A 14,085-nucleotide genomic window follows, 5' to 3' on the forward strand; every position below is an offset into this window, starting at 1 on the left:
TAAGCAAATACAAGTTTATATATTTAGACAAAATGTAACGTTCGGGTTTAAAAAATAGTTTATTTTTAAATAGATCAAACGTTATAATTTGAGACATAGAACTATTTAGAAATATAGGAGAAATATCTTGGAAACCTATTACTTTTTGGTAGCTCAAAAGAGTTATATTTGATTTAATTTTCAAATTCTCAGATCTATATGCATTATTTATATTTATAAAAAACCTAATGTTATAAGAAATATAATCCATCACAGTGTCAAACTGGTACGTAGTAACATTTGACACTCGGACTTTTACTGGATTTTTATGATGATGACTATGTAAAACAAAATATATGGTTATGCTAGGTATAAGGACAATTGATGCCATCAATATTACTAGTACTGCTTTGCGTCTATCTACTACGGAAAAAAACAAAGCTTCGAATACTGTTAATACCATAAATAGGGGTAGTAAAATAATATGCATGATATAACGAAAATATTTATATTTAGTACTATATGTACCATAATCGGTTGTGCCCCTGCCACAGTCAGTGTTACCATGCCGTTGTCCCCTGGTCTCACCACTAGCTGTGTTAATGGTACCTTGTTGGGGCTCAGTATTTGTAGTGTCATCCACCGGGAGTTCTTCGATCTCACTGATCGAACTTCTATGTGGCGCTGTTTCCACCGTCGTAACCTCTTCGATCTCATTGTTGATCGAAGGGCCCCTGTCCACCTCTAGTATAGGCTCTTCAGTGGCTACAAGAAATCTGCACCACCATATAAAACTTGATTCAATTTTTATTTAGAAAGTTCATGCATTTATTTATATCGAGTAAATATTGTCATTTACCTGCATACATAGATCATCATTCTTCTGAATAATTGGTGTAAATAAGCCCACATCTGAAAACAAATATATTTAAAGTCAGGTGGCTTATATGCGGGGATTGGACTGCATGAAGAAGAAACAAGTTGAAGCATTGCATCAATATCAAATTAGAGAAATATAATGCTCATGTTATTCTCATTGCATTTCTTTGGTCAAACATAAACCTCAAGGCCCAAGCCCTTGATGCTCTTGCTACATCAAAACCTTGACATAACAAAAATTGCAAGTCAATATTGCTTCTATTCTATCCCTGGTCTAGTTTCAATTAGCTGCTTCAACGTTTACGAACGTATATATCTTCGCGGTAAAGGCTCTACTAGGCTATTTATGTGGTGTACTTTACTAGAAATAATTTTACATCTCCCCATTACGATCTTCTTGAACTTCAATCTTTGTCTTGAGGTGAAGGCAATTACACTTTCCATTTTATCACAAATATAATATATTTATTTTTCCTCACTCTACATTCTCTGTACATGGTCTACAGCTGTGATTTTGCAATCCTAAGTACAACATTAATACAGAAATAAGTTATAGTAGTCCAGAAAGGGAGTATTAGGGAATGTTACTTGGAATTGCTATTCCGAGTTTCTTAGCTTTGTTTACAAACTCATGACAGGGTACCTAAAATCTGACCTCTCTCCCTCCTTCCCTCCCTATCTGGCCGTGGTTTTACTTTTCGCATTGATTCTTTTTGCATTTCTTTGGCTAAACCATGAGCCCTTGATGCTTTTGCTATGTCAAAACCTTGACATGACAAAAATTGCAAGTCAATACTGCTTCTGTTATATCCCTGATCTAGTTGCCAATAGCTTCTTCAACCTTTACATGAGTATATATCTTCGCAGTAAAGGCTCTACAAGGCAATATATTAGGTGTAATTTACTAGAAACAAACTTACATCTCTAGATCACCATTTTTATGAACTTCAATTTTAATCTTGAACCATTCCAATTACAATTTTTATCTGTTTGAATTTTCTTATTATCCCTACATGCTCTGTACTAAAAGTTACAGTTGCTAATTTGGAACTTTCAACTCAAGATCATTACAGAAAACAAATAATAGTAGTCCACAAGGGGAGAATGGGGGATACACGGATATTAGCTAGTTCACAAATAATAATAGTAGTCGAGATAAATCAAGAAATTAACTGATAGTATGAAGAATATACCTTGAGATGATGAACGGAACTAAACAGAGTACACAAGCTTGAGCAGAACTTTTTTTGTTGGCCGTCCTTGAGACGAACTTCTCACAGGTTGATATTTATACTATATATACTCACTCCTTTACAAAATCCTTCAACAGATCTTTGGGAAAATCCTGTACTGTACCTATGTAATTTGCTAGGGTTTCAAACCAGTGATGCAGAGAGCTAGGTGATGGAGGAGCTTTGAATTATTTATACACACATAATTTGATTTACAGCTCTTTCTGCAGCTCCTTTAGTACCCTAAATATATAGCCATGCATGAGTGCTCTCTCTGTCTTTGCTATAAACATGCATGCATATACAAATACAAGTTTGTAAAACATATTCAGAAATGACATATATGTTTTAAATATACATTTATTTGGCTCTAAGAATATTTAGTTATACATTATTTAAATTTAAAACATATATATCTTCCTTTAGTTTGAATATTATGTGAGTGGTGAACCCAAAAAGATTTTTTTTTCTAAAAATATTTAATTCTTATGCAAATTGCAAATTAAAATAATAACTTAAGTAGGTGGGAAAGTTTGATAATAGAAATTGCACTAAAATTTGCAGCAACAAACTGACCGACTTCCATGCGCATTTTAAGAAAGCAAAATTTAGAGTGGCTGGTTGTGTAAAGGTTTAAAGGTTCATTAATGTAACGAATTATATTTCTGAAATTATTAAAAAATTGTAGAGTTAATTTTATCGAATCTTAATATATTTTTTTCGATTTAAAATGTATTTCTTTTAATATTAATAAAAAAATCAATTTTATATTAAAATGTATTGTTAGTAGTTGATGTATTTTGCCAGTTTGAGGAGTACAGTTTTGACAGAGTCGGAGTTGGAATTTTATATTTTGGGAACTTGTAGCTAAAATTTTAAAAATCAGGTAACTTTTGTAATTTGTTATAGGCCTCCTATTTTGCTTTGTTCCTCTTTTGATATAACATAAATTTTCTCTGGTTCAGTGCAATGTTTAAAAATAACTGGTAATACAGAATATCATGCTATTATCTGTAATATGCACTTGAGAGGTTTTGCAGAGAGACATATTGCCCCAGGTTCCCTTAACACTTGGAATAATTTCATCGGATTTCAAATGCAAAACATGTACAAGAATATTAAAAAGCTATTGCAACCACTTTGGCAAAACAGTTTGAAAATGCAGAATGCAATACCAAACTAAATAAACGATAAGTAAAGAACATAGATAATTAATTTTAGTAAGTAAAAAATACTGGCTTCATTGACAGTTAACACACTAACTTACAAGTACAATACTAATCATTTTTGCAAAAGTCATATAAGTAGTTGATGTTACAAATATTAAGTTTGAATTGGGGGATATAAATACATGCCAATCTTCTTTTGATATGTTGTAAATCACCCAATTATAATGAATTACATATTTTTACCTCTAATTCGCCAACACGGGAATTTTCTTTAGGAACTCAGGTGTCCACACATATAAATTTAGTGGGAGATTATATTTTTTTTAATTTACAAGTCAATTATATGCCTACATATTACATGAAATAAACAATAACAACTTCATATATATAAAGCCATTATATTTAGTGAGAGATTATATTAATCCAAATATATCTTTTGAACAATATCCACTACAATTTGCGGAAAAATGCACATATCCTCGTATGATTTGTGGCCTCAGGTGTCCAAAAAGCTCCCTTCTCTTATTTTTCTTCTCATGGGTAGCATCAAAGAATTCGACCAGTGTTAACATCCAATTTTCCTTTTTATCGAGCTCCTATAGAAAGACATAAGACATAATAAGATAATAAAAAAAAGTAGATTCATACAGTTTCTCTTAATATTTAATATAAAGATAATTTTAACGGGAGACATTGACAAAAATAGATAATCGCCGCAAGAAATTTGACTTCCCTGTCGGAAAATGACATAAGGCTCTGCGCCAGTGTGCAATAACATCTTGAGCATTCTGTTATTCTTGTTTTGGTTGGAAATAGCTTGAAACTTTGGTGTATCCCACCAATCACACAGTGCTTCCAAGCATCTGGTTCAATATGCAGAGGCTTCCCATCCCGTCGTGTGGTTCAAAATAGTACTATTTTGAACTCTCTTGTCAGCCTGTCTCAAATCCCGTGAAAGCATACTCTTTAAGTTAACCTTCAGGTGGGCCTTCACTTTAGCATGCATAAATTAATTGGCACATGAACCCCCTCTCGTAGTCATAGTATTTCTGACATTAACTCATGGTTTTCAAGGGGACCAATCTGTAGCAACTGTTTGTTATTATTAGATTGTTAACAAACACTTTAAGGGCCGTTGGATGGGGATTAACGGGTGAGATGGTACCCGGACCGCGGAAAGTTTCAGCGGTTGGTCTGGACGGACCGCGGAAAATTTCTGCGGTTGGGTGCTGTCCCCTTATCCCCAGCATCCCAACAGCACCTCATTTCACCACAAAAACACCAAAATTTTGTAGAAAAATTCTACTCTCTCCAAGTTTACAATTTAGGCGATTTTCATCAAGAACTTCAAGTTGTTTTGTCAATTCAAGGTATATTTCTTGTCTTAAATTTCTCATTTTCATGGCGGATAAATTATTTGCTCGCATGTTTCGTCATAAACGTCAAAATGAAAAAAAAGAGGCTATTGATTGTAGTTTACATCTTGATAGTTTAAATAGTAGTGAAGAACCTAAAACCCCTGTATATGTTGAAGATGATGATTTTGTAGATAGAAATGAGCAATTTATTAATTTAGATGACGATTTGGTTGATGTTGAAGATGAAAGTGATGGAAATGAGGTTGAAAATGAGGTCGAAAATGATAGTGATAATATTGAGGGTGAGGATGAAATTGATAATGTAGAGGATGCAAATTTGTATGAAAATGTTGATGGGGGGAGTTCCATATTTGAATCAAATTTTTCAAAGTGTGGATGAGGCCGGTCATTTTTTTAGGGCTTATGCTTTACGAAATGGATTTGCGATTAAAATTCAAGCTAGCCATCGTAATAAAGACAACGAGATATATGGTCGTTTATATGTTTGTAGGCTTTATGGAAAAAGTGTCGTCGCCGAGAGTAGTCAAAATAAACGGCGTAGAGAGGTTCTTCCTAAAAGCGAGTGCAAGGTGAGGATGTATGTCAATTATCAAAAGAAAAAACGTCACTGGGAGGTAACTAGCCTTGAATTGGGTGTGTAATATGAAATATACATATTTGTAAAACACTTACAACTTCATAGCCCTCGAGGCTATCATACAACTCCCTCGTCTTGTACTGCTGCTGAGGCTGTGGATCGGGTTTCCCTATGCGCATACGAGATATATCAGCATACCACGCCATGTAATCAGCCTCCGAAGCTATGTCTACCGAGTCATCAACAAGGCCATCCAAATCTGAACAGAACCTGGCCCATTTGCCAATATCATTAAACCACCGCACCAGCCAATCCTCCCCTGCAAACGTGGCATCCTTAGCCCCCCTGTAACCAACCATGTTCACCGGTGCCCGTGGAATCTGGGGACTAGAACCAAACTGTCTCGACACCCTGTCCGGATGCTGCCACTCGACCACGTCGTAACATACAAGGGGAACTCGACCGCACCCAGCTAACTGTGCCTGTATCATCTCGCTGTCCATAACATCCTCGAACCTAGCATACGGCCTCCAGACCACCTCATCACCAGCAACACCATCAAACTCACCCCTATAGAACGGTAAGCTGTGGTGAGGGCCTGACATCCTGCGCTTCTTCGAAACCCCGACATGAGTATCACTAGCATAGGCCCATCCCTCAGCAACCGGATAATCCTCCTGACCGGGAGATCGTAAAGGCACGCCAATACGAGGAAATCTCTCGTAAGACCAAACCTGTAACACCCAGACACAACAAGCAATGCTCTTGCTGCCCTTCCTTGCAGCAATCTCCAAACCCCGGTATATATGAGCTAACACAGCTGCACCCCAAGCATAATAAGGAATCTCCCGCATATTAATCAACGGGTGCATATACCGAACATGAACAAAAGAGCGGTTGATGCTGGGGAAGAGGATACAACCCATAATGAATAGCAGATATGCCTTGGTATGTACAACCGTGGCCCTCATATTGTTCTTCTCAGGCTTCTGTGCACCATATCTCTCGAACAACCACCCCAGCTTGATGTTATTCCGATACAAAGCCTCCTTCACCTCCTCCTCGGTCAAAGGCTCAAACCAATTATTAGCAAAATACGCCGCCTTGTTCTCTATCACCCCACAAGTCAGCGCATCCCCCTGAACTAGCACCCCTAAAATAAACCCCACATCCTCCAATGTAATAGTCATCTCGCCCTGCCTCGTGAAAAAAGTGTTGGTCTCAGGTCTCCAACGCTCCACCAAAGCAGATATCAACCGAGTGTTAGTAGCCAAGACAACAGCAGGGTCTGCAAAAATCCCAAACCCAAGCATGTGTAGCAATTCCCGCTGTGGTCTCCTTAACTTCCACAAGTGCAATGACTTGTTCCCCGAATAGCTCTGCAACTCATCTCTCCCTGTACCATCCCAAACATCCTCACTGACGTGATACCGATTATCCCAAATAATATTATGCGCGTTAGGACCCGGCAACATATTCCCAAAATCATCAAAATTATCCATACCTGAAAATATTGCCAACAAAATTCATCAATCACCACAATAAAACACCACAACGTACACAATAAAAACAATCACCACATATATAAACACCAAGTTCACAATACATTCGAAATAACTACCCATTATTTGCAACAAAATTATATGTTAATTGCATCCATACTTTTACACTAACATAACTCGAATTTAACACTAAATTTATCATTACAAATTCGAATTATAAATAAATTAAATTAACACTAAATTTATTTATAATTCGAATTTAACACTAAAATTATCACGAATAATCCTAAATTTATTCCTAAATATTCGAATTATCACTAAATTGTCACTAAATTTAACACTAAATTTAGCACTAATATTCGAATTTACAGATTTTTCATTACATTCAAATTCGAATTATAATATAAAAATCTAATTTTATACGCAATTATTAAAAATTTGAATTATAATTATAAATTTGAATTAATTCAAATTATAAATTCGATTATTAAAAATTCTAATTAAAATTGTAATTTCGAATTAAAATTATAAATTCGATTATTAAAATTTCGAATTAAAATTGTAAATTCGAATTAAAATTGTAAATTTCAATTTTATACACTAAATTAATTCTAAATTAACACAAATTTATCCTAAAAATCGATATTAAATCAAGTCCAAATTATGAACCCTAGAAATTATAAAAATTTGAATTTATTCATAGTACGATTCATATGTTAATTAATACATTAATTAACCCTAAATATCAAAATTACATACATAAATTCAGATTTATAACAAGAAAAAAACATTAGTTTATATGAATAAAACTGTAAATAACAATTAAGATATCGATTACATACCTTGATTAGTGAAAAAGAAGACTGATTTTGCTCAAAATATTTTTTGCTGTGGGTGTTGCTCCTGCTGCTGGCTGCTGCTGCATTTGTGTTTGCGTCTGCTGCGGCTGTGTGTTTGTGTATATCTATTCTGAGAGTATGCGTTTGCCAAGAATTAGGTAAACAAAAAACACCACCAACCGCTGAAAATTTCCGCGGTCCGTGCAGAGGGGTATTTTGGTAATTACTCCGGACCGCTGAAAATTTCCGCGGTCCATTGGGTGCTGTTTTAATTATCAGCCGTTAGATCCACCATCCAACGGTGGAAAACCTGTTTGTTGTATACCGGTCTACAACAAACGTTTGTTGTAGACCGGCCCCCATTTTCAAGAATGCAAGTAAATAATACGGTTAAAAAAGAAAGAAAAACATACTGCAACACTTCCTTTTTTGCTAAATAAATATACTAGAATACTTAACTACAAAACCATATTGTATATACGTATGTGGCAACAAAAGTTTTCTACCTGCAACTCATCGAGCCAGCCTTGTAGTACTCATCGTCAAAAAATTGTGAACGAAGCTTACCAACGCTATCTACAGCTCCTGTAGGCCAATGATCTCTTGATATTGCCTTCAACGTCTTCTTCTGTACATTTTCTTTGATGCTGCAAACATACACAATTAAGTTGATGGGAGTTTTGTTGTGGCGCCCTCCAAACCCGGGTCAGAAGTTTGGGGTCCACAACACAATCACAATATATAAACCTGTACATAAAATATTAATTGCAATGACCCTGTTTCACATAACCACGGATCTCAACAGGTCAAAGTATGAAAACAAGCCACAATCTTAACTTTTTATTACAACGTACCAAATCCCATCTAATTTAACTTACAATTTATAATAAAACATTCTTACAATCTGACTATCTCTATACCGCATGAAGCTTCTGCTAGCTCGATTCAATTCATCTGGAACCTTAGCCCGCACTTTGGACTGAGGAACTTCACTATCATCCATATTCTTTTCAACTGTAAAATATATAAAATAATCGCAAGGGTGAGCTAACTAGCTCAGCAAGTCATAATAGTGATAACTGAGGTTAAACAATGATCAAATGAGATGATTCAAAGGAATCAAGTTTCTTTTTAACTCATCATTAGAATTGGATACTTATTTTAAGTTTTAAAAAATCAAGGTTAGGCTGCTGATCAGTCACGCACTAACCCCGAGCAAGCACACAACACTGCTCTAATTACTGGATCCAAGGCACACATTGGCCTAACTTGACCATTGGTATGGTCTGACCACGAATCTGGTCCACATATATATATAAAAAAACTATCCAATCCTAAAGCAGTTCAATATGATAAACGATATAATTCAATAAAATAAGTTCATAGTCAACGATGGTTAAACACTTGAATAAAAGCATAAGGAAACTTATGGATATCTTAAGGGGATTTCAGGGTATGTATAAGAAACGGTTTTCGATTTGTACAAGCATCCGGTATTAGGTCAGAAATGATTTTTCAAGGTATAGTTCTTTGATGTTATAAAGAATGGTTGTAGTATAAAAGTTTCTGTGTTTTCAAACAATTTTGTTGCAGTGTTTGGTGTTCGGTAGTTATACCTTTGGGGAGTAGTATCATATTGGTATGATTTGATATTTGAGGATCAACAAAGGATGGTTTACAAAGAATAAGGCTTACGGCTCAAAATCAAGAAAGAATCAGGGTTCAAGGGTAAGTAGTTTAAAACACTTGCATTATAAAACAAGGGTTATGTTTAATAATAACAACATGTTATGAAATAGTTCGAAAACATTGGTAATATGTCTTGAAGAAAAGTTCAGAAATACTTGCCTTACAAGGCTTTACAACTATTACTGATCAACTCTGAACCGACTCTACCGCTCAGGCTTTAATGTCCAACCACTGGATTACATTAGATTCGACTCCGACGCTCAGGTTTTCTGTTGAAACTCTATTAAGCTCGTCGACTGACTACTAAGTCATCTCTAGTCCATCGTCCACTTTCAGGTTCCCTGATTATAACCTACAGGGTCGAAATACCCTACGTTAGACGTCTAAGTATGCTTAACATATCCTCAATAACACATCTACCCATTCGATATCAAATCCTGACTCGTAATTATATGGATTATAATATCACGCATAACAATTAGGGTTCACAATCTTGGAAATCAAGTTCGGTGTTTGTTTTCGGAAAATACGTATACTTGTCATTTTGCGAAATTAGGGTTATTGAGTTTTACCAAAACATCCACCACAACGTACAATCACGTTCCGCACAGAAGATATATATACTTATTTATACTCGTTCGACGTTCCGATAATTACAGGGTATGTCTTGAATTTCTGAATTTAATTTCCAAAAGTTCGGGCAGCACTTCCACTGTTTATCGGCCTACCCGTCGAACAACTCGACGTCAAATCACAACAAACAATCCAAAAATTTATTCCACCAAAACAACCGAAATCCATTTCGCAAATCCAAAACACCGATTTAACCTAATTAATTATTATTATTACATCTTATATTTATATTCGCATTTATTTATTAACTTGTAGGACTCAGAACAACGTCATCACCGTCCACCGTCCGCTCATCGAAATTCATCGCGGACGGCGGTAAAAATTTGTCAGTGCCCGATTAATTTCGGGTTTCCATACAAATTTTCACCGATTAATTTAACAATTTAATCGCACAAAATACCAATTAATCACTCAGATTTTCAGAAGATAAATAAATAAATAAAACACCACACGCACGCGCGTGTATTGTCAACATAGAACAGGGCAGCCAAAAATGAAGACACAGCCATCAGAAAACAGCAGAAATCATGCAACAAACTGGAACCAGTACACACAACGCACACACCCACACACAGTAACACACACATCACAACAGCGCACGTCCATTCGCCCCTCCGGTCACCTTGCCGGATATTTAAAACGGCGGCAACCGGAAAAGAAAAAGGCAGCACACGAACCGGAACACCGCCAAACACATCATACATGACTGATTACACACCTATACCACGCAGATATGTATAACAATCAACGAAGCGTAAGCAATTGAACCGAGGAACATCACCGTGGCCGGAAAATGGCGAATCGCCGGAAACAGGGGCGACAGAAAACAGAAAATGAAGGGGAGTGAAAGAAAAGGAAAAGAAGAGGGAGAGATATGAGAGAGATTATAGAGAGTCGAGAGAGAGAGCATGGAGATTGAGCAGTGAGAGAGATGAAACAGAGGTGTGGGTTTGTGGGTGTTTATCTATTTTTTTTTTATCTCTTTCTTCTGCCTAGCCAACTCTCTGCCACGTAGCTGTTGCTTAACAAAAACGAAACACGTGTACCAATTAACACTGGAGAGCTTAATTCTGTACCGCATTTTGCAATTTATCGAACCAAGGTGCAAATAAGATAATATCCAAAATTTACGAAAATAGTCTTAAAATATCATAAATATCCCGAAGTTTGTAAAACATAAATTTCGTAATTTTAGAATAATTTCTGAAATACAATTTATATCCGCTTTTATCAATTAAACGAATCGACGCGCGGGTAAAATTAATCATGAAAATTCCCAAAATAATTTTAAAATTCTTGAAATATTCCAAACTTAAATAAAAATGAGTTTCATAATTTTTGAAGAATTCTGGAATTAAATACAGATTTTTACAAATAAGTGTAATCAGAAAATCATACAGGGTTAAATATTTAATAAAATATTGATATCTAAATTTTGTAAAATCCCAAAAATAATTATTGAAATTATAAAATCATAAAACTAATTTTAGAGACAATTCAAATATCTACGGATTTAAAATTGTAATAAAATCACCTTTGAAAAATAAAACAGAACAGTATAACAAAATTTTTAACTGCACATTCCAATCCTTTACACCAATAAATCACAGAGAAATAGTATATACCAACACACTGCTGTCAAAACCAAGACACATATTTTATTTAATAATTTCCATAATAATCACATATTTAAATAATTCAAAAATACACGAGTCGTTATATCCTTCCCCCCTTAAAAAGATTATGTCCTCAGAATCTGGTCTAATTACACAAGTGAGGATATTTGTCAAGCATATCTGACTCTAGTTTCCAAGTAGACTCTTCTACTCGAGGATTTCAAATGTACTTATAGATATACACTCATTTCCAATGACTCGCCTTTAACGATCAAGAATTTGGATTGATCACTATATGCAAAACAAACTTGGACAAGAGTCCATTGGCTCCTAATCAATCACTTAATTTGAATCAGATACTTATCGTTTTAACATTGACAGGCAAAACACATTATATGTACATACTGTTGTGACGGTAACATCAACTCATGAGCAACTTTATCTATATTTATCAATATTCCGAGATTGGTTCACTAATTTTAAGACTTGACCTGTCCCTTCTACTTAGACTTATCCAGTCTCTTTCAAAATGAAACTTGTACTAACACTACTGGTCCCATTTCTATACTCATATTCTCTCTTGATACAATTTTGCCTTCTTTCTTTGTCTACTCCGAGCTGCTTGACCCAATATTCCTACGCTCTTGGTGTGCTGAATTAACTTAGAATTTAACAACTTTCTTTCTCCCACTTTATCTCAATAAAAATGGGGACCTACACATGCGTTCACATAAAGCTTGATAAAATGGCATTCTAAAGCTGACATCGATGATAAATAATCATTCCAGTGTTTTCCTAAAAACTCAATCTCTCAATATATCTTACAGTTCCTGAATCACTTTCGTACTTTGACTCTCCATTTAAGGATGATAGGCGGTGCTCATTTTCAACTTGGTTTCCAAATATTTGAATATCTCTTACTCTTTTTCATCACTTAAGGCTGAAAAGTAATCTCATATTTTCAGGTACTGTTATTTTTAAATATTTAAACTTCAGATTTCACTCTGTCCAATTTGTTTATTAACTCCTTGGTGATCTTAATTATATCCAATCCTTTCTGTCAGCCTAAAACACCCGTTACCATACGGTTTTGCTTAGGTGATTGTTAATGGATTAATTCAGAATCTTTTGTTAACCTTAGTCAAAATTTCATTCTTGAAGACTCAGCGTATAGTTGCTTTCCTTCTGATCTTTGGAGAAAAATCCTTGGGCATCCCACGCAGACTTTCTTATTCCTTGGGTAGCTGAGGATGTTATCAATAAATACAGTTTGCTTATCCAAGTACTCCTTTTACGCCACATTCCTTAATTCCTTATAGCCACCTGATACACTCGTTATTTCATATAATATTACCAGATCTTGCAATGCTCTTAACTCACTTTAATCATAATCTCTGATATTTTCTCAGGTTGGATCTAAAGTTAATTCTCGAGATCTAATATATTGCTTGAATTAGGTCTCGTAGGAAATTAATTCTTTATAAGGGTCACTTATTCTTATTCGTTGTTTTGCTAAACTCCCACTTCACGATTTGCCTCTTGTAAAGTCACTTCCTGGATCTGCCTTATCCACTAGGCTTTCCAATACTTCGTCTTAACTCTTTGACATGTCCAACACCTCCTGGTCTATCTTGAAATTTCCTTCTTATACTTGGTTATCACTATTTTTCTTTAAATTTCCATATATATTGGCATCTCTTCTCTAATTAAATACTTAATATTGTGAATTCCATGTGGGATCTTATTTCTTGATTCTTCTACTTGTAGCATCCAAGTGCTGGAAGAAAATCTGGAGATATTGTGATCGTTTTCCTGGGCGCATACATTTCCTTTTTCTAACTACTAACATCGTGATCCATTATCTTCTCTTGACATTTTATCTTTCCCTTCACAACTTCAACTGAAAGGTCATACTATCTATCTTTCTTCCTTTTGGATTATGAACTTTAGCTTCCAATTCCAACTTCGAGAATCCTAAAGTTAATCCTTCTGGTATAGTCTCTATGTTCGTTCTCTCCTTTTTGTTTATCGCTTGCCACTACATCTGTTTTTCTCATAATACTTACTTCAAACTCTTATGATCCGTAGCTCTTACAACTTTCTCCATACATATCATGTCTCCCCATTTTTCAAAACAAATATTATTACTGTTAGCCCTAATGATGAGTATGATACTTCTGCTCATAAGATTTCGGTTGTCTGGGTGCATATACAATAACTTTATTATACCGCATCAATACACATCCTACTCCCTTATGAGAAGCATCACTATAAACTACCAAATCTCCTTGATACTTTTAAGATGATAAAACAGGTGTTGTAACCATTCTTTCACTTAACTCTGTAAAACTTTCTTTACCCTTCTTTACTTCATATAAACTTCTTACTTTTGTTGGTATTTCTGGTCTCTTTTCATTCATAGTAACTTTAACTTCTGCTGAATCTCTTCTGATCTTTTCTACATTGACTATTTATGCTAAGAACTATATTTCATACAACTTCTTTCTTCTCCAACTTCCCAGTTATCATTAAATGCTTCGCATAGTCCTCCGTTGACTTTAAGTATCACAACTATAGCTTACTCGGGTATT

At 35.1% G+C, this 14,085-nt stretch overlaps 1 long non-coding RNA gene across 1 annotated transcript; it reads right to left on the bottom strand.

Moving 5' to 3' along the window:
* Positions 1-230: 230 nt before the first annotated feature.
* On the bottom strand, positions 231-2,277 carry LOC141703267 (uncharacterized). Its single transcript, XR_012567423.1, has 3 exons — positions 2,052-2,277; positions 839-891; positions 231-755 (listed from the first exon to the last, which is right to left on the bottom strand). It is a non-coding gene; the product is annotated as an uncharacterized LOC141703267 (long non-coding RNA).
* Positions 2,278-14,085: the final 11,808 nt, after the last annotated feature.

This window comes from Apium graveolens, unplaced genomic scaffold (assembly GCF_009905375.1).
Source record: "Apium graveolens cultivar Ventura unplaced genomic scaffold, ASM990537v1 ctg6410, whole genome shotgun sequence".
NCBI classification, from domain to species: domain Eukaryota; kingdom Viridiplantae; phylum Streptophyta; class Magnoliopsida; order Apiales; family Apiaceae; genus Apium; species Apium graveolens.